The following is a 20856-nucleotide window of genomic DNA, read 5'->3' as shown; positions in this document are numbered from 1 at the left end:
TGGTTCCAATTTACAAAAATAAAGGAGATATTCAAAGTTGTAATAACTATAGGGGCATTAAATTGATGAGCCATACGATGAAATTATGGGAGAGAATAATTGAAACCCGTTTGAGACACTTAACTACGATGTTACGGAGAACCAATTTGGGTTTATGCCGGGAAGATCTACAACGGAGGCTATTTACTTAATTAGGAGACTTATGGAAAGGTATAGAGAATGTAGGAAAGATCTTCATATGGTATTTATTGACCTAGAAAAAGCTTATGATAGAGTCCCTAGAGCGTTAATTTGGCAAGTACTAGAGAAAAGAAGTGTTGCAAGTAAATATATAGATATAGTTAAGGATATGTATGATGGTTCGGTGACTAGTGTTAGAACGTGGGGGGACAAAGTAATGAATTCCCGATAACAGTTGAGCTACATCAAGGGTCAACTTTAAGCCCATATCTATTTGCATTGGTAATGGATGAATTAACCAAAGACATTCAAGATGAGGTCCCCTGGTGTATGCTTTTTGTGGATGATATTGTGTTGATTGATGAGACCCAAGTGGGGATTAATACCAAATTAGAATCATGGAGATTAGCTTTGGAATCAAAAGGCTTTAAACTTAGTAGATCGAAGACAGAATATTTAGTTTGTAACTTTAGTCATGATCGGCCAGATGATGAGGTGGTGATACTTGACGATAAAGAGATTTCTCGAGTGATTGTTTTAGGTACCTAGGTTCAATCATAAGTAAAAGAGGTGATTTGGAAGATGAGGTTTCCCAAAGAATTAAAATAGGGTGGATGAAGTGGAGAGGTGCGTCCGGGGTCTTATGTGATCGGCGTATTCCATTAAAGCTTAAAGGAAAATTTTATAGGACCGTTGTTCGACCAGCTATGATGTACGGTGCAGAGTGTTGGGCTATTAAAAAGAATCATATAGATAAACTCAGTGTAGCAGAAATGAGGATGCTAAGATGGATGAGTGGCAAAACTAGGATGGATAAGATAAGAAACGATCATATTAGAGTTGGGCTGGGAGTTGCTCCCATAAGTGATAAGCTTAGAGAAAGTCGTTTGAGGTGGCACGGCCACGTTCAACGGAGACCTATAAATGCTCCTATACGGAGAAGTGATATAATCCATATTGAAGGAACTAGAAGAGCTAGGGGTAGACCTAAGATAACCTTAGGAGAAGTGGTGAGAAAGGATATGTATAGCTTAGGCCTTGTATCTAGCATGGCCTCGAACGGAACTGATTGGAGGGCAAGAATCCATGTAGCCGACCCCATTTAGTTGGGACAAGGCTTATTGTTGTTGTTGTTGTTGTTGTTGTAGAAGCTGTAGGATACTTGGCCGCCTCTCTATTTGCCTTCTCCATCTCCAGCCCCACCCCTGTTTTGCTGCCTCACCTCCCTCTCTCCCTCTCTCCTGTGACCGGTTTAGAGAGGAAGAAAAAAACAAATTAAAAAAAAAAAAAAAAAAAAACTCACAGTTTCCCATTCTATTCGGCTCTCTCTCTCTCTCTCTCTAATTTCTATTTTTCTCCAATTGGTGGGACACCCTTGTCTGCTCTTTCCGCCTCTCTATTTGCCTTGTCCATCTCCACCCCGACCCCTATTCTACTCCCTCACCTCCTTCTCTCCCGTGAACGGTTTAGAGAAGGACAAAAAAAAAGAGGTCCAGGTAGATGCGAAATTCGGTAGTGCATTCTGCATCTCTGAAGGTTTTATGCTGCCGGGAAGTATCTCCCGTGGATCCGGAAGCTTTGCTACTGCGAGAGTTTCGTGTTGCCGGTGGTCGCGGCGCCATTGTGTCTTGGCCGTGGCTGTTGTTTCCGCCCTTGAGGCGTGTTATCTCTCCGCCTTTGTGGCATGTCTATGCCACAAAAGTGTCGCCTCTTTGAGCGTTTGTGATGGAGGATATGTATGTCGTGTTCCTTGTGCTTAATTGTTGTTGTGGTTGTTACAACCACTTTTCTAAGGGATTGGGCTCAACCCATTCCTTAGCCTGTATGACCTTGTCTATTGCATGTATGACATTTGGTCACTTTCCATTCCCTGTTTCGGATCGAACCTTGTGTTTTCATGCATTTATCTTTTGTATTTCTTTCTTTTATTTATTGTGTCCGTATTTTCTTTCCAGGTTCATGAATGAAGCTTTTCAGTTTCATACAAAAAAAAAAAAAAAAGGGAAAATCACTTACCTCCCCCCGGGTTACAAGGGGATATATCAAACACCTCCCATTTGTTAACTTTCTCGGTTAAGTTTAACTTTTACCGTTAAATATTTTTCTAAAACTCCAAACTACCCTTTAGCTAAGAATATTTTTTATTTTAAACCATAAATTACTGTAATCACCCAAATAGTTAAAATACTAAATTACCCTCAATTAAAATAATTATTAAAAACCAAAACACTATAGTTAAAATCCAAATTATATTTAATTATTAAAAGCCCAACATACCATTTTTCTTTTTTTAATTTTATCAAACAATTAAAAAAACGTACTACTATCAACTAAATAAAAAATGCAATTAAAACTAAAAAAAGGGTATGTTGATAAAATTAAACACATACTACTATTTTGGGTTTTTTTTAATTGTTTGATAAATTTTTGTATGTTGGGCTTTTAATAAATAAAGATAATCTGGGTTTTAACTATAGCATTTTGGTTCTTAACAATGATTTTAATTGAGGGTAATTTAGTATTTTAACTGCAAGGGTGATTACGGTAATTTAGGTTTAAAATAAAAAATATTTTTAGCCAACAGCAGTGTGGAGTTTTAGATAAATATTTAACGATAAAAGTTAAATTTAACCTAGAAAGTTAACAGATGAGAGGTGTTTGATATATTTGCCAGGTAAGAGGGGAGGTAAGTGATATTATCCAACTAAGAGGGGGTGTAAGTGCTATTTGTCCAGCTAAGAGGGAAGGTAAATGATATTTACCCAAAAAAGAAAAGGATACTTCAGTGTTCAAGTAATAAATTTAAGTTGAAAGAGAAAAATTGACTAGGTTAAAAAAATATAGGGGAAGTTGGGAATTTAAAAATAGCAAGGGAGAAGTAGAGGTGCAAGTTTGGTTTTCTAGGGAAATCAGATGTGAAAGTTAGAGTAGGGAAATTTTAGTAAATAGACTAAGTATAAGGGAGAAATAAAAACTTGCTGTAAAATTTATCTTCATTTCACATTTTTTCCTAATCTAATATTAATAACTTAATCAAAATGTAATTACTTCCAAGAACAAAATATTGGTATTTCACATATAGTAAGGGGAACAAAAGGGTCTATCTATAGGCAAATTTCAAAAATTAGGGGAGAGGTGGGCCATGGCCACCTTGGCCTAGGATAGCTCCCCTCCGGTCTGAGCATTGATAAAGTGAACTAAAAAAACTAATAGGTGAATTCCTCTTAAATGTGAGGTGAAGAGGTATGGGAGAAAAAAATTATAAGCCATATTTCATCTAAAACACAAAGAAGATTTTTATTAAAAAAAAAAAAAGAAAAACCCTTCCCCAGCGTTCATGGCAAAGTCAAAAAGGAAAAAAGAATTTTAACAATCATGAATTGGAAAAATAGTAACGACTAAATCCAATTGAGAATCTACCAAAAAAAATCCAATTGAGAAAAAAATAAAATACTCAAAAGACAGGGAAGAAAATAAAACTAGATAAGAAAAAAAAAATCAGAAACCTTTTTGATAAGTTCATGGTGAAGTCTAAAGTAAAAGCATAAAAAAAAAATCTAGAGAATCGTGAACAGAAAAAATGGCTATTGTTTAGAAATAACTTTCAAGTCCAATCGAGTAAACGATAAAATATTCTTGTCCCGAGTGAGTCATAAAAAAAAAAAGTAAAATATTCATGTAAAATATTCTTGTTCAAATTTCCAAATTCATCATTTACAAGGTAATTTCTAATTCACATGCTTTGCTTTTTAGTCCCACATCGAAAAACTCACAAAATGTTTGCCTCTTTACAAATCTAAGCTCTACAATCATCAATAGCCGAGCTCAGTAGCGTGAGCTTGTAACCAAGTGGGGCATTAAGGTGATTGAATGTTGGTTCAACTCTTGTTGGGTTGGGTTGGTAGGTGCAACAACCGGTTTGCCCGCTCCAAGTTAGGAGTTGAACTTTGTAGCTTGGGCGAAGGCCTAGGCTTCATGGTTCCTAAAGTGGAGGGTAATGCGCCAGGCTGGCTTCACAGAGCAGCGAGAACCTCCCGCTCTTGATGGTGGAAGGATAACAAATCGACGTACCATCAGCCCAGGTGCCCCAAGAGATGGTCCCAATCAAACAATCACCTTTTTTGCATCTCTTCTTAATTCATGACATGTAGAAAAAGGCCGCCCCTCCATTTGACCTGATACCTGCTTTTTAGCTACAAATGTTGCAATGATTAATTCCACACCCTTACTAGTCCTATAACCATGGTTAATTCCATACATCTTCGAAAAGCTTCAAATCGACGCTTGCACCATGAAACATCACAATTGTCATTGGTAAGATACCAAACCCCTTTTTGGCAACTGTTATTCCCAATATTAGGCTTGAAGGCTCTTTGTTGTCATGTTTTTCTTCGATAATGTTGTTGCCATTGTATCAACGCCAATCATTGTCTCGATGCCTCCCGGAATTTCCAACCCCCTCCCGCTGAATCAATAGTGTTGTCGTCGCCAATGCTATTGTTGTGCTCTAGCCTTACTAAGTGGAGAAAACCCCTCTTTCATTAAAGCTATCCCTTGTTCCTCCTTCATGCCTAATATGGAAACCCTCTTGCCTAAGTTAACACATACGACTAGCTCTTGTAATCCTTCCCTGCCTTCCGTCCTAGGTCCCAGTCCTATATGCTCAACCCTCCCTAGCTTGCGTACCTCTTTTGCGATAAACAATTCACTAACTTCCTCTACCCCCTACCTCCTTGCTTCATCCAGATCGTATCTCTATCCCTCCAAACCACTTACTTCAGCACTCAATCTTCTCAATTGGTCCCTGCCACCAACACCCCCCCCCCTTTAACTCAAGAATCATCCAACCTTCTCACCCTAATGGGGCCCCCACCTTCACCCCGTTTGAGCCCATCCCTTAAACCTCACAACCACTTTCTTAGGCCTTATCACAAACTACCCACCCTCTCTTAATCCCCCTCATTCCCTATCACCTTAGCCCACTCCCAGCCTCTAACCCAATGCCAAACTTTGTCTCAACCTAAACCAAACCCCGACTATCATAGGTATGATTCCCTCTTAAGTGGGCCTAAATCCTCACTCCCTTTTCCCACTTCACCTAAGCCCTTTCTAATCCCTCCAACCCAAGCCCATATTTCTCCACAAACATCTAGCCCACCCTACTCGTTCCTACCTTCCCCCTCCCTCAGTCATTCTCTTCTTCCCATTCATCTATTGTTTTTGACCCTTCAAACTAGGGATCACCAATTTTTCTTAAGAGCCTAGATAACCCCATCATGTCTCATCCACCTGTCTCCTCTGATTGTGGGAAACCTATCTTTAAGTAATATGGACCTCTCGCCATTGTGCAAAAGGACATCCTTGGAGGCTTTTGTTGTCACACCCCACCTACTGGTATCGGTTCCACCCGACAACCCGTGGGTGCGATCCGTCACAGGATCCACGGTTTTATCATCAATAATAAATGCAAGTGATAATAATCATAAGCAAGAACAAGTTCGAATAATTAATTAAAAAGGATTATAGGAGTCCAAATAATCCAAAGGAATGAATCAAAAAGAAGAATGAAAGAAATTAAGTTCCAAAATTTATCGAGTTCAGCAGAAGCAATAAATAAACTAAAGTAGTTTTATTCCAGTAACTCGCTCATGGGCTATAGCCTTTGCTTCAGTTTTAACAATATAGGGAGTTCTCTAGCTTCGCTCCAAAGACTTCTCAAAATGCTGAGCAATCTGTCTCCTTCTGTCGTCAATGGGTACTATAAGCGCACTCCATCCATCCGTAGGAAGTTTCATGACATACATCTCCGTCTCCCACTGACGGTACCACATTCTCTTCACAGGAGTTGCTCTAGTCATAAGAAACCTCTCTTGATTCGGTAAACCCAATTGTATAATATAATATAATGTAACATACAAAAAAAAGGAATGAGTTCTGATGAACTCAGTAAGGAAAACACTTCTCACATACATATCGACAACAGATCAAAGTAACATATATGTAATGAATGTTATGCAAATATATGAATGCATTTAGAATCTAACTATGTAAGTCTCTACATGATTGATATGCTTTAAGATATAACACTAGCCCTCCTCTGGGTAGGTTTAGTCATTATAATCCTTTACAGACTGGTTACCTCTTTTAGGATCCTGAGAAAAAGGGTTCAGTCCTCAACAATCAACCATGGCTGGGGTTTAGGTCAACACTCTCTTACCATGACCATTGGCATAAGTACTAGTGCATGTCGGGGTTTCTAATCCAATGCAAAGTCATACGGTAACATACTACATGTAGTCCAGATACTTCCCCTATGGCACCAACCAACTCTGTTTAGTTTTTTTCCCTACTTAGGAATGAGAACCCTCACAGACTGGCTACTGTTGTTGGACTCCATTCCCTAACCCTATGGTCATCCACATATTGTTGGGGCGGATGCTCTCAGCACCCCTCACGACTCCCGGCCACTCCTTGGATATCCATAAGCCCAAACCCTAACATATGCAACCCTACCAATGCATGATCAACAATGGACTACTAAATCTCCGCATCGACTGGTTACCATTGTAGGATGAAACAGAGTCACGTTATTATTATCACAGGTCATTCGGCTTCAATTCCCCTACCGAAATAGTAGTAGCATGTATGGGTACCTAGCCATGCAATCTAGACTCCCTAGATATATCAACCAACAATCATAGTAGTGCTGGGCATCAGTTAGCATGTGTCCCATCAGTGGCGGAGCCACGTTGGGACAGGAGGGGCCATGCCCCCCCCCGGATTTTTGGAAATTGTAAATATCCTTGTTTTTTTTCTTTATTTCTCTATCTTTAAATGTGAAATACCATTATTTGGCCCCCCTCCAAAAATTAAAAATAAAAATTTAAGTTAAAGATGATGGGTATAAATGTCATTCATAATCTTTATCTAATGGTTATCATTAAATCCCTAGTTTTAAGGAATAAAATGTTAAATTCTAATAAAAAACTAACTCACGATCCGTGAATTTCTCTTTATATATTCTCTACTATTTTCATTTCAATTTATTCTCTCATGAATCTCCTCTTTTATTCCTATTTTTTCTCTTTTTTTCTCTCACACGTCTCACAAAATATTGAAGTAGTTAGCAAACTTTGGAATTTTCCTAAATCTTCTCCACATCAGATATTCACTCTCTTTCTCAAATTATTCCTTTCTCTCTCTCTCACACTCATGAATTTTTTATTAATTTACCTAATTTTTAATGTACACTTCACATTAAAATATAATAATATATTCTGAGATGTGACCTACAATGGGTCCCACATTGGCCCACATACATTCGCCCCCCCAATGTTCAATCCTGGCTCCGCCCCTGTGTCCCATACCACAACCCTTTGATATCCCAAGCAATGGATACCCTTCATAATTACATCATTTCATCAACCAGTATAGCATAACCATTCATTCTATATCACAAAGTAATAAACTACACATAAACATCATCTGTAGCATACATTCAACTACTAAGTAATGAAATATACAACTACAACAAGTTATAAGAGCAATGATGCATGTAAGAATTATACAGTTCATCATAAAACATATTGTCGCATATATAAGAATGTGTCCTTACCTGTGAATATGTAAAAGCTTACTAAAATGCAAGTAGACCTCACCCACAACAATTCCAGAGAACCTCAGAGATCACCTAATTATAGAGTTGCAAAAATATATAGAAGACATGAGTCAAATCAGAGCAATGACAAACTTCTAGAGCTATTGTGAGTCTGTGACCCAGCGTGTCGCTTGGGCGGTTGGCTGGGTCAAGCGACCACCCCTGTTCTAGACTACTTCTAAGTCCGAAATTTTGACTTTTGATATCCTAATTTTAATCCGATTTCGAGAAGATTTAAATCTTAATTTCGTCCTTAAGGAGCCTACAACACAAGCACGAAAAAAGACCCTAAAATTCTAATGATTCAATATTCAAATCATCTCCTTCAATTAAATCTATCTTTAATTCGAATGCAAGGATCCATTTTCGAATAGGATCTAATCAAAATCACTGATGGGGAATAGAATCAACACAATTAAATAACCACCAAGCCAAGGGGAAGTAGATCCACACCATTCAAAGGGATGAGGAAAGAAAATAGAGAGTGTGGGATCACTTACCTTCACTTGACTTGCAAATCTCACAAAGGATTGGATCTTCTTCACAAACTACGCTTCTCTCACCTTCCAGCACGTGTTCTCTGCCTCCTAACTGTCCGCAGCAGAAATCCTGAATAGAATAATGCGTAAAAATGTCGGGGTTACCTATATATATGGGACTGGGGGCAAATTAGGGTAAAAATCCCGCAAGTAGACATGGCGGTTGCTTGGTCAATCAACCGCCTTAAGCAACCGCCCCCTAGTACTTTCAGGACTTGGGTGCTTTGCTCAAGGGGTTGATCCCCAACTCAAACCTAACCCTATACAACATGTGGGGAGTTTTTACTTTGGTTCCGGACATCTTCAAACACACCCTAAATCTGACTGGTAATCCACTTTCTCAGTAAGGCAAGTTCTTCATCAGCAGAATCCATATCCATGGACTCAGGGTATGGATAATGGACTTCAATCTGGATACTCCACAAGTTATTCTGGCTGGACTTTCGGGTTATCGAACCTGCAATACGGATCCCGGGTTAGAATTAAGGGGATTGTTACATCTGTGATTGAAACCCCTACCTTTTCGTATGTCTTGGACCACGATGGTTACAGGAGAATGAATTGTATTACCAAGTGGCATTTTTAAGCTATGGAGATTTTCTTGATGATTTCAAATCTCTAACAAAGAAGAGAAAAAGAAGGGAGAGGAAAACTAAGATTATTTTACCCAGTTTTACAATTTTCCTTTAGTTCAAAGTATACACTCTCTATGATGGTTGCAAGAGAAACTTATTGCCTATAGTTGAGCATGTATTTTCTTTGTTTTAGTGGGCTTCCCTTCTCTCCCCCCCCCCCCCTCTTTTTCCCCTTTTTGGTCAATGAATTCATTTATTCATCAAGAGAGAATAAAATATTTATGTCTGAGAGTCATGATTTAGAAGGTAATTTTAAAGATAAAATAGTCATCTTCCATGCTTACTCTTCAATCAACGTTTAAAAAGTAATTTCTAATTCCTATGCCTTTATCTTTAGTCCTACATCGAAAAACTTTCAAATGTTTGCCTCTTCATAGATCTAAGCTTTACAACCATCAATTGCGGAGCTTTGTAACATGAACTTGTAACCAAGCGGGGCTTCAAAGTGATTGAACGTTGGCTCAACCCTTGTTAAGTCGAGTTTGAAGGTGCTAAAATTGGTTTGTTTGGTCCAAATCAGGAGTTGACTTATGTGGGTTGAGCGAAAGCATAAATTTCGTGGTTCCTAAAGTGGAGGGTAAGGCGTCAGGTTGGTTTCATAAAGCAGCGAGAACCTCCCGCTCTTGACGGTGAAAGGCTAACAAGATAATGTACCTTCAACTCGCAGTACCCCAAGAGATGATCCCAACTAAATGATCACCTTTTTATACTCATCAATGAACCCATGTTATAGAAGAGGATGAATCATGTGAAATCCAAGGAAGGTTTTGCCACATGTGGGATGGAGGGCAATGCATCAGGCTGGTTTCACAGAGCAGCGAGAACCTCCCACTCTTGATGGAGGAAGGATAACAAGCCAATGCACCTTCAATCCGTAGTACCCCAAGAGATGATCTCAATTGAACGATCACCTTTTTAAACTCATCAATGGGCCCATGTTATAGAAGAGGATGAATCATGTGAAATTCCAAAAGGGTTTCCCTAGATACGTGTATGAGGAGTTTGGACATGTAGGATGGAGGGTAATGGGTCAGGCTGGTTTCACAGAGTAGTGAGAACCTCTTGCTCTTGACAGTGGAACGATAACAAGCTAATGCACCTTCAATCTGTAGTACCCCAAAAGATGATCCCAATTGAACGATCACCTTTTTAAACTCATCAATGGGCCCATGTTATAGAAGAGGATGAATCATCTGAAATTCCAGAAAGGTTTCCCTAGATACTTGTATGAGGAGTTTGGACATGTGGGATGGAGGGTAATGCTTTAGGCTGGTTTCATAGAGCAGTGAGAACCTCCCGCTCTTGACGGTGGAAGGATAACAAACCACTGTATCTTCAACCCATAGTACCCAAGAGATGATCCCAAATAAACGATCACCTTTTTATACTCATCATTGGGCCCATGTTAGAGAGGAGAATGAATCATGTGAAATTCTAGGAGGGCATGTATGAGGAATTTGGACATGTGGCACGGATCCTAACCATTCATTGGATGTTGGCTCCATGTACCAGTTTTTAATGCCACAACCATCTATTTTTAATTGAGAGTTGATGTGTTTTTGACTTGGCATAGTCATAAGAAAAAGAAGGATTTTATTCAAAGGATTGCTAGGTCGATAATGACCAGCACCTCTTAATGAAGGGGTTGAAGTCACAAGTTTGATGCTCCTAGTAGTATATGTAACAGTCCGCACCCCTTAATATAGAACTAACAATTTCCACAAAAAAAAAAAAAAAAAAAAAAGAAAAGAAAAAGAAAAAAAAAGAAAAGAAAAGAAAAAGAAGAAGAAGAAGAAGAAGAAGAAGAGAGAAGAAGGATTTTAAAATTTAGAGCAAATTTATGCCATTCCTCTCTACTTCAACTCTATTGACTAAGGGCGTGTTTGATAACGTTCTTAAAAAAGGTTTCTTGCTTTCTTTTGTTCTTTGGGAACGGAAGAACAGGTTAGAGGCGTTTGATAAAACGGTTCGTTCTTCTTTTCTTTAAGAACGCACCAGTCAGAAAAGTGATCTAAAAAACGCTTTTTGCAGAACATAAAAAAGATGTTTTTACCAAAGAACAGAAACAGAAGTGATAAAATTGGTTCAAATTGAAGCCTTAGAACAAGTTTATCAAACACCAACTTATTTTTCAAAAAAAAAAAAACACTAACATATTCTATTTAGTGTTTTAAAAATATTTTCAGAAGGGATTTATCAAACGCCCATTTTCAAGTAAAAGAACGGTCTTTTAGCATAGAAACATTAAAAAACGGTTTTACATAAGAACTGGTTTCTCAAAACGGAAACGTTACCAAACGCATACTAAAATTCCCTTACTCAAACTTTCACATCTGGTTCCCCAGTAAACTAAACTCTCACCTCTCCTTCTCCCTTGATATGTTTAACTATCCAAGTTAACCCTATATTTTCCTAATCCAACTAGTTTTTTTACTTTCAACTTCAATCGGTTCATATTATCTAGTTCAAATTTACTACTTGTGCCGCCAAACTATCATCATCTTCTTAATACTAAAATCAACTTCTTAAAAATAGGAACAGGAAAAAGAAAGAGAAAAATCAACTAGGTTAGAAAAATATAGGGGAAGTTGGGAATTTAAAAATAGCGAGGGAGAAGGAGAGGTGCAAGTTTGGTTTTATGGGAGAATCAGATGTGAAAGTTAGAGTAGGGAAATTTTAGTAAATAGACTCTAAGTATAAGGGAGAAATAAAAACTTGCACTAAAATTTATCTTAATTTCACATTTTCTCCTAATTTAATATTAATAGGGTAAACATCACTTACCTCCCCTCTTAGCTGGACAAATAACACTTACACCCCCTCTTAGTTGGATATTATCACTTATCTCCCCTCTTACCTAGCAAATATATCAAACACCTCCCCTCTGTTAACTTTCTCGGTTAAATTTAACTTTTACTGTTAAATATTGTTCTAAAACCCAAACTACCCTTGGCTAAATATATATTTTATTTTAAACCCTAAATTAACATAATCACCCTATCAATTAAAATACTAAATTACCCTCACTTAAAATAATTATTAAAAACCAAAGCACCATAGTTAAAACCTAAATTATCTTTAATTATTAAAAGCCCAACATACCTTTTTTTTTTTTTTTTTCAAATTATCAAACAATTAAAAAAACACTTACTACTATCAAGTAAAATTAAAAATGCAATTAAAATAAAAAAGGTATGTTGATAAAATTAAACACGTACTACTATTTTGGGTTTTTTAATTGTTTGATAAATTATTTAAAAACAAAAAAGGTATGTTGGGCTTTTAATAATTAAAGATAATTTGGGTTTTAACTTAGGTGTTTTGGTTTTTAAAAATTACCTTTTTTTTTTGGTTGCCAACCCCGGATTCCAAGGCTTTGCCCTGACTAATCCGGTGTTCGACCCGGGTCGCACACCTGGCTGTGGTGGATGAGTCTCCCAGCGGGGATTTTTTGCATCCCCAAGGTTTCTATACCAGAACCTTGCTAAGCAGACCAAGCTGTAATTTAGTATTTTAACTGTTAAGGTGATTACGGTAATTTATGATTTAAAATAAAAAATATTTTTAGCCAAGGGTAGTTTGGGGTTTTAGAAAAATATTTACGATAAAAGTTAAATTTAACCGAGAAAGTTAACAGAGGGGAGGTGTTTGATATATTTGCTAGGTAAGAGGGGAGGTAAGTGATATTTATTATAAAAGGTAAAACAAAATATTTCAATTCCTTAAGTGAGATTTACATATAGGTATATTTATAGATTACAACCCATATCAAACCTATCATCATAACCGTACACTTGTCTCTATCTCTATATCCCCCCTCAAACTAGGCCGGGAAAGCAAACCTAGTTTGGTACATAAAATCTGAAATTCTCTGCGAGGCAGAGGTTTAGTGAAAATATCAGCTAATTGACGATTAGTAGATACATAACGAGTAATCAAATGCCCGAGTGCCACCTTCTCCCGAACAAAGTGATAATCCAATTCAATGTGCTTTGTGCGTGCATGAAATACAGGATTAATTGTCATATGAAGAGCACTCATATTGTCACAATATAAAATTGCTGGAGAGGACTGAGGAATGCCAATATCTTGAAGAAGAAAACTAAGCCAAGTCAGCTCAGCTGTTGCGGAAGCCATAGCCCGATATTCAGCCTCGGTACTAGATCTAGAAACCGTAGGCTGTTTCTTAGCACTCCAGGAGATGCAATTGCTACCTAGAAATGTGCAATAACCAGTTGTGGACCGTCGAGTAGTGGGACAGCCAGCCCAATCTGCATCAGCAAACCCATAGAGCTGAAAAGAACTATGATGATAAATCTGAAGACCCAAATCAATAGTGCCTTTAACATAACGCAAGACACGCTTGAGAAGTGAAAAATCACTCATAGTAGGTCGATGCATCGCTTGGCAAATTGAATTTACAGCATAAGAGATATCTGGCCGTGTCATAGTCAAATATTGAAGGCTCCCAACCAAACTGCGAAAATTTTTGACATCGGGATAAGGAGTAGAATCGACAATAGTAGATGAAGTGTGAGACACCATTGGTGTGGGCATGGGCTTTACATCTTCCAAAGAAGCCCGATGTAATAAATCTCTTGCATATTTAGATTGAGAAAGAAAAAGTCCAGATGACGTAGTAGCCACTTCAATCCCAAGAAAGTAATGTTAGGAGCCCAAATCTTTCATAGCAAAAGGAGTACTAAGATGGGAGATGAAATCCATCATAAATCCCATATCATTCCCAGTCAAAACTATGTCATCGACGTAGAGAAGAAGAAACAAAATCTTCCCATTTGCCCGATAGATAAACAATGAACTATCAAACGTCGAACAAACAAAACCAAACTCAAGAAGAAAAGTGCTAAAGCGATCAAACCACGCTCTTGGAGCCTGACGTAGCCCATACAACGAACGGTGTAATTTACAAACTGCATGAGGCTTAGCTGTGTCCACAAATCCAGGTGGCTGGGTCATATAAACAGGTGTGGTCAAGAAACCATGAAGAAATGCGTTCTTGACATCTAATTGTCGAATTTGCCATCTCATCATAGTTGCAATGCTTAAAACAAGCCGAATAGAACCAGGTTTAATCACAGGACTAAATGTTTCAAAGAAATCTACCCCTTCTTGTTGGGTAAAACCCCTTGCAACTAAGCGGGCTTTTAGTCTTTCAAGAGATCCATCAGCCTTGAGTTTGGTCTTAAAAATCCATTTACAGCTAACCACATTCATTTGAGTAGTACGAGGAACTAAAGTCCAGGTCTTATTTTGATCCAAAGCACTCATTTCGTCTTTCATAGCAAAAAACCATCCAGAATCAGCCAATGCCTCTTTGATTGTACGAGGCTCACGTGGAATACTAATAACAGCAAGTGCATATTTTGGATTAGGTTTTATAAGTCCAGCTTTAAATCGGGTAACCATTGAATGAGATGGAACAATATGTGGTTGGGCTAAAATTGAGGGAGAAACATAAGGCTGCTGAGCGGGGCTATGGTCAATGGACTGAGAAGCATAAGGCTGCTGAATAGATTCAAAGCTTGGTGGCCCATTTGAAGTATTATGCACAGAAGCTGTTACACCCAAAACAGAATTAGGTGTAACACCCACAGGAGCAGAATCTGTACAAGCAGAGACAACCGGTGCTGAAGAAGACATTGGAACCACGACATCCATATCATCAAACCATGGTTTTATATGTACAGAATCGTCAAGACTACCCGCAGCAATTACCACATCATTTCTAGAATCAGGAGAATCATCTTTATAAGAAACCCATCCACCGAAATCACTAATATGTAACTCAGGTTTACCAGAAAATGCAGAATTTGTAGTAGAACTGAATGGAAAATAATCTTCATCAAAAACTACACTCCTTGAAATGTAAACTTTACCAGTAGCACGATGGTAACACCGATAGCCTTTATGCTTGTCACTATACCCCAAAAATACACACAACATAGACCGAGGATCAAATTTATTCTTGGCATAAGGCCTCAAATATGGATAGCAAGCAGATCCAAAAACCCTTAAAGCAGAGTACTGTGGTGCTTGATCAAAAAGCAACTTTAAAGGAGTCTTCATACCAATCGTTTGTGAAGGCAGACGATTAATCAAAAACTACTGCAGTCAAAAATGCTTCAACCCAAAAACATAAAGGAACAGAAGCATGAAACAACATGGCTAAGCCCAATTCAACCAAGTGCCTATGCTTTCTCTCAACAATGCTATTCTGAGCAGGAGTACCTCTACAAGACACATGATGAATAATACCACTGCTAGCTAAAAATTTCTGAAACTTCCCAAGACAAAATTCTCCACCTCCATCAGATTGAAACACTTTAATTTTCAAGCTAAATTGGGTCTCTACCATGGCTTTAAATTTTAGAAAGCAATCAAAGAATTCAGACTTATGTCGAAGAGGGAACAACCAAGTATAGCGTGAAAAATCATCAACAAATAGAGCATAATAGCAAAATTTCTGAACACTAGATACTGGTGCCTTACCCCATAAATCACAATGTATTCTGTCAAGAGGAGCAAGAGATCTAGTGAAAGAACTAACAAAGGGAAGTTGGGCATTTTTACTCATCTGACAACTGCTACAAAGATGCCGAGATTTACAACTCACACGAATCAAACTATTGGTCTTCAAGAAACTAGTAATACGGGGGTAAGGATGGCCTAATCGCTGATGCCAAGTATCCTCTGAAGCAACACAGAAACGAGAGGAAAAGAAAGCTTGATGTCCTGTAACAGCACCATTATTGTCAAAAACATACAACCCATCTCGCTTACTCCCCGATGCCAATATTACTCGACTGTGATGATCCTTAACAAAGAACCCAGAATCAGTAAACTCAATCAAGCACCCAAGATCATTTGTTAACTTTGAAACAGAAATCAAATTTTTCTTAATATCAGGCACTACCAGAACATCATGCAAAGGGATCACTGAAGTACCAGCAATCATAGTAGCAGAACCTCTGTGAGTAATAGGCAGACGAGCAGCGTTGCCAACCATAAGAGATGAAGAATGAGTAAGAGGAACAATTGAAGAAAGAATACTTGGATCAGAAGTGACATGATCTGTAGCTCCTGAGTCTGGAAACCAGCGATTATCTTGAGAATCATTCAATTGAATAGCTGCCAAAGCTTTCGGCATTGACCCAGCTTGATATGTGTGATCAAAACGATTCCAACATCGAAGAGCATCATGTCCCAACTTCTTGCACACTTGACAACGAATGGTAGAGCGATGAGTAGAGTCTTGATTTTCTTGAACAGAAACATCAGATCGAGTAGACTGTGGAAAACCCTATTTTGAGAAGAGAAGGAACCAGAGAACCGACCTCCACGACCAAATCTACTCCCTCCTCTGAACCGATTTCCAGCATAGCGACCATCAGTAGTTTTCCTTTCAGTCTGAACCGAAAAAGCCATATTGGAATTTGGAGAATCCCCAAGAATTCCTCTATTTCGCAAGTCATGGCTTTGAAGCAAAGGAATGACCTCAGCGTATGAAGGAACAGGGGGTTTTAGCATGGTTGTAGCAAAGGAATCATAAGACGATCCCAGATTTGTAAGCAATAGAAACACTTTACGCTGATCTGCAACAGGTTTTCCAATCGAAGCCAGTTTATCGCAGATGGTCTTGAACTGAATCAAGAAATCAGCAAGAAGCATGGAATCTTGCTTGCGCAAGAAATGGAGTCGCGAGAGAAGCTCAAATTCGCGTGCTTTAGAGACTTGAGAAAAAGCATCAGAAAGAATCTTCCACAGATTGAAAGAAGACGATGAACCAACAGCCAAACCAAGAACACCCTCACTTAGGGTTCCTGTAATCCACGCTTTCACAAGCCGATCAGTTCTGAGCCAAGCTTTATACGATGGATTGATATAGTCATCACCAGCAGCAGTTCTGAGAAGACGATCAGGTGCTGGAATTTCTCCGTCGACGAAACCCCATAGATCTTGGCTTTCAATAAGAGATCGAATCTGAGTATCCCATAAGAGATAATTTTCAGAAGTTAATCGCATAGTCACAAAGTTTGTAACATTTAATCCACTGGGATATGGAAATAGAGAATCAAAGGAAGAAGAAGAAGCCATGAGAAAACGCTTCCAGCAGAAGAAAGAAAGATCTTGAACAGAAAGATCTCGAACAGAAAGATCTTGAAGAGAGAGAAGTCAACACTCAACGGATGATACCATATTAGAAAAGGTAAAACAGAATATTTCAATTCCTTAAGTGAGATTTACATATAGGTATATTTATAGATTACAACCCATATCAAACCTATCATCATAACCGTACACTTGTCTCTATCTCTATATTATCCAACTAAGAGGGGGTGTAAGTGCTATTTGTCCAGCTAAGAGGGGAGGTAAGTGATATTTACCCATATTAATAACTTAATCAAAATACATTACTTCCAAGAACAAAATACTTATTATACTCATAAAAAAGGGGCCAACCCATTGCATACCGATAATTATTGGGCATGGAATAGGTCTACTTCTCTTTGTCCTTACATGTTCCATTATTATCAATGGAATGAAATAAATGCTTACCTATTCTAACAAAAGAAAAAATAGCAATAATAATTAATATTTACTCGTGTTCAAAAATAAGCGTGGTATTTAATTTCTAGAAGGGATCAACTTATGTAAAGTCTATTTTATTTGATAAAGGAGTATTTCTATAGTTTGAATTCCCACCTCACACCACCATATAAATGCAAGAAATGGTATAACCCATATTGTATTTGCATGATCAATATAAGAAATAAACAAACACAATTCTTAATATAAGAAATAAACAAACACAATTCTTTGTTCATTTGCAAGTACAATTCAAGGTGACACCCTTGTTATTTGTCATGCAATGATGGTGTATGCAAATCGCAATGGTTATAGAGAATTGTGAATCGCGTCAGACAACAAAGAGGTCATTGATACGATGAAGCAGCTCTCTGGACCCCCACCTCCCCCATCCGAGCTTCTATTCATTCTTAGGATATAGAGGAGATGAGTGATAATTTCTTTTTGGTCAAATAATCATTTATATTAAGCTCTCTAATGTAAGATGCCTAAAGGCCGAAAAAGTTGGATCTACAATGAAAGATGGTGGGAACAACCACCAAACTTAAGAAATTCCAAATATGAGAGGTATAGGTAGAATATGAGTGAAGAGAGTATTCCTTTCACCTACCAAAAAGGTTGGGTATGAGAGGGTTTTAAAATGGTATCCATGTTATTTGACTTTATGAGGGTAATATGGTCATTTTTCTCATGACTTAACGAAATCATAGATGGAATGTTAGGCAACTTATGATTATTAAAACATGCAATCTGTAATTTTTAATAAACATTTATATTAATCTTTCTAAGGTGAGATGGCTAAAAGCTGAAAAAGTTGGATCTATGAGGAAAGGTGGTGGGGACAACCACCAAACTTTAGAAATTTCAAACAGTAGACCTTTTAGCTAAGCAATCTGATGCATGGTTATCGCTCCTATTAATATAACAACAATACAAAGACTGAAAACATGAAGAAAGTTTAAAAACCCCATCAACCAACCCAATGCTTAAGCATTCCAGGTTATTTGGCTTCTATTAAGTGCACACATTGCTTCCTTGCAATCTGCGTGATGATTTTCAAATAATTTAGTTCATGTTTATCCTAAGGCAAGCAAATACTATTGCGGAATCTGGCAACAAAGGCCCTACCATTTTGTTTGGCTCTTGAGTCCCACATCGAAAAACTTTCAAAATGGTTGCCTCCTTATAGCATGAGTTTGTAACCAAGCCGGGCATCAAGCTGATTGAATGTTGGTTCAACTCTTGTTGGGTTGGATTAGGAGGTGCCAAATTTGGTTTTCCCTATCCAAGTTGGTGCCAAATTTGTTAGAACCAGAAGACCAGAGGCACAGTACAGACAGACCAATTACAGAATCAAAAGAAATAAATATATAACGTATTCTTTATGTCAGAATCACTTACCCGAATGTAGTAGAATGAGCGAAAGGAAAACAGCACGAACTTTCACAAGGTGAGTTGAGGTGTACGAACCGTACTTTTCCTTAAGGTATTTGAACGCCCCCTTTATGCTGCTGGGTTTGACTTTGACGTTCTTACCTCCAAGATACAATAACTCCTAGATCCGAAGGCAGCACTCCAACAGAGTCTACTTGCAAAGGAGATCTGAAGGTAATACACAGCACCGAATGAAGAAAACAAAAGAAGGAATTTTCTAACACTAGATTTTCGAAATTCTGTTTTTCACCAAAAACGGAATAGAATCTTGTTCAGAGCTTAACATCTATTTACTGACTCGTATGGACACCTTCAGAGGGCTGCACATGTACGTAAGGTCACCTGCAAAGGGTTGTGACTGTATGATCAGTCACCTCCCTACTGCAAAACCCAAAATTGGGTTTTCTAGATCCATGACCCACGACCCCAAGTCCAAGTCCCATCATAGACACTTAATATTATTTATATAATATTATAGTGCCCCATGGCTTGGTTAGACTAGGGTCTACGGACCACTACTGCAACCACGCCCGACTTGGTCCAGCTCGTTGCATGCGTGTGATCCACACATAGCTCTCTACTAGCATACACCCCACTTAGGAGCTATATATGATTATATAATCATATAATCATTAGCTCCATCCGATGTGGGACTAAACATATAGGGTAAATTAAATTACCTAATATACATCCAGAAGAGTCCTATAGAAACAAGAGTCCTAAAACAAAACTAGGGAGATAGAGTTTTAATGATTTTGAAACTTATCTAAATAGTATATTATATTATATTATATATTTTTAAAACAAAATCCAACAAAATTTGGTTTTCTCAATCGAATAGTCACCTTTTTACACTCATTAGTGTCCTACATATGTTCTGGAAAAGTATTTTAGTTGTTATGTGAAAATAAATATACTACATATAGTATTTAGGTCTTAATTGCGGATTTTGCTTGGGTGTTGCGCATTGCAGCCTATAGTCAAGATCAAAACTCGTTTCGCAGTTAAATTCTACCAAAAAGAAACTCATTTATCCGAAAAGAAGTGAAACAAGTGTTCAATATTTTTTCTCGACCACAAATTTTGATCTAAACCATAGTTTGTATGGTGTGCGGCAGCACTGAAGAATTCTACTTGAATGCACCTAGTTTTTCATCATTGACCATTGCCGAAAAGTAATTTCATCTTGAACAGTTCAGATCATCTTGAAGTCATAATTTAAAGAAAGATAGGGAAATGTGCCATGCCAGTGTCGAGGTGTTTAAACTGAACGTCTCCTCATAATCAAGCCCATATTGTTGAGTGAACCTTTTTGCCACTAAGTGAGCACCGGACCCCTCCTGTAAACCCCTTTTTAAAAGCCTTATGAATGGCAGTCTTTGAACGACTTTTCTAACTAGTCACATTTCAAACCGTAAACTTGCATATTGGGTCGTAAATTGGCACATTTATTGCAATACCTTAAGAGGTATATATACAAGATATACAAAAAATGCCTACCTAAAATGAAATGCAAAATACAAAAAATGTCTACCTAAAATGAAATGTACAAAAAAAAGGTATTTACAATCAATTAAAAAGGTGTAGAATTAATCAATCAGTTAGCTAACATAAATGATATTTTTACCATCAATTAATTAGCTAACAGATTGGAGGGAACAAATAAAGTAGATTATTTTTGACTATCAATCAATTGGCTAGCAGATTGGAGGGGGCAAATAGGGTAGATTAGTGATGTGAGTTGTCATCAATAAAGATGGTATTACAAGATCTTTGTGCAAAGGAAAGCCAATTGGAGGGGGCA

General features: G+C 37.8%; 2 non-coding genes across 2 annotated transcripts; both read left to right on the top strand.

The window, feature by feature from the left end:
* The first annotated feature begins 3998 nt into the window (after positions 1–3998).
* On the top strand, positions 3999–4300 carry LOC149024023 (signal recognition particle RNA). The gene has a single exon (XR_016171895.1).
* A 5112-nt stretch (positions 4301–9412) lies between these two features.
* On the top strand, positions 9413–9715 carry LOC149024022 (signal recognition particle RNA). Its single transcript, XR_016171975.1, has one exon.
* The last annotated feature ends 11141 nt before the right edge of the window (positions 9716–20856 follow it).

Source organism: Hakea prostrata, chromosome 2, assembly GCF_041222555.1.
Source record: "Hakea prostrata isolate BN-2017 chromosome 2, UWA_Hpros_2, whole genome shotgun sequence".
NCBI lineage: Eukaryota > Viridiplantae > Streptophyta > Magnoliopsida > Proteales > Proteaceae > Hakea > Hakea prostrata.
Note: the sequence above shows the minus strand (reverse complement) of the source record. Positions and strands in the feature narration are given on the sequence as shown.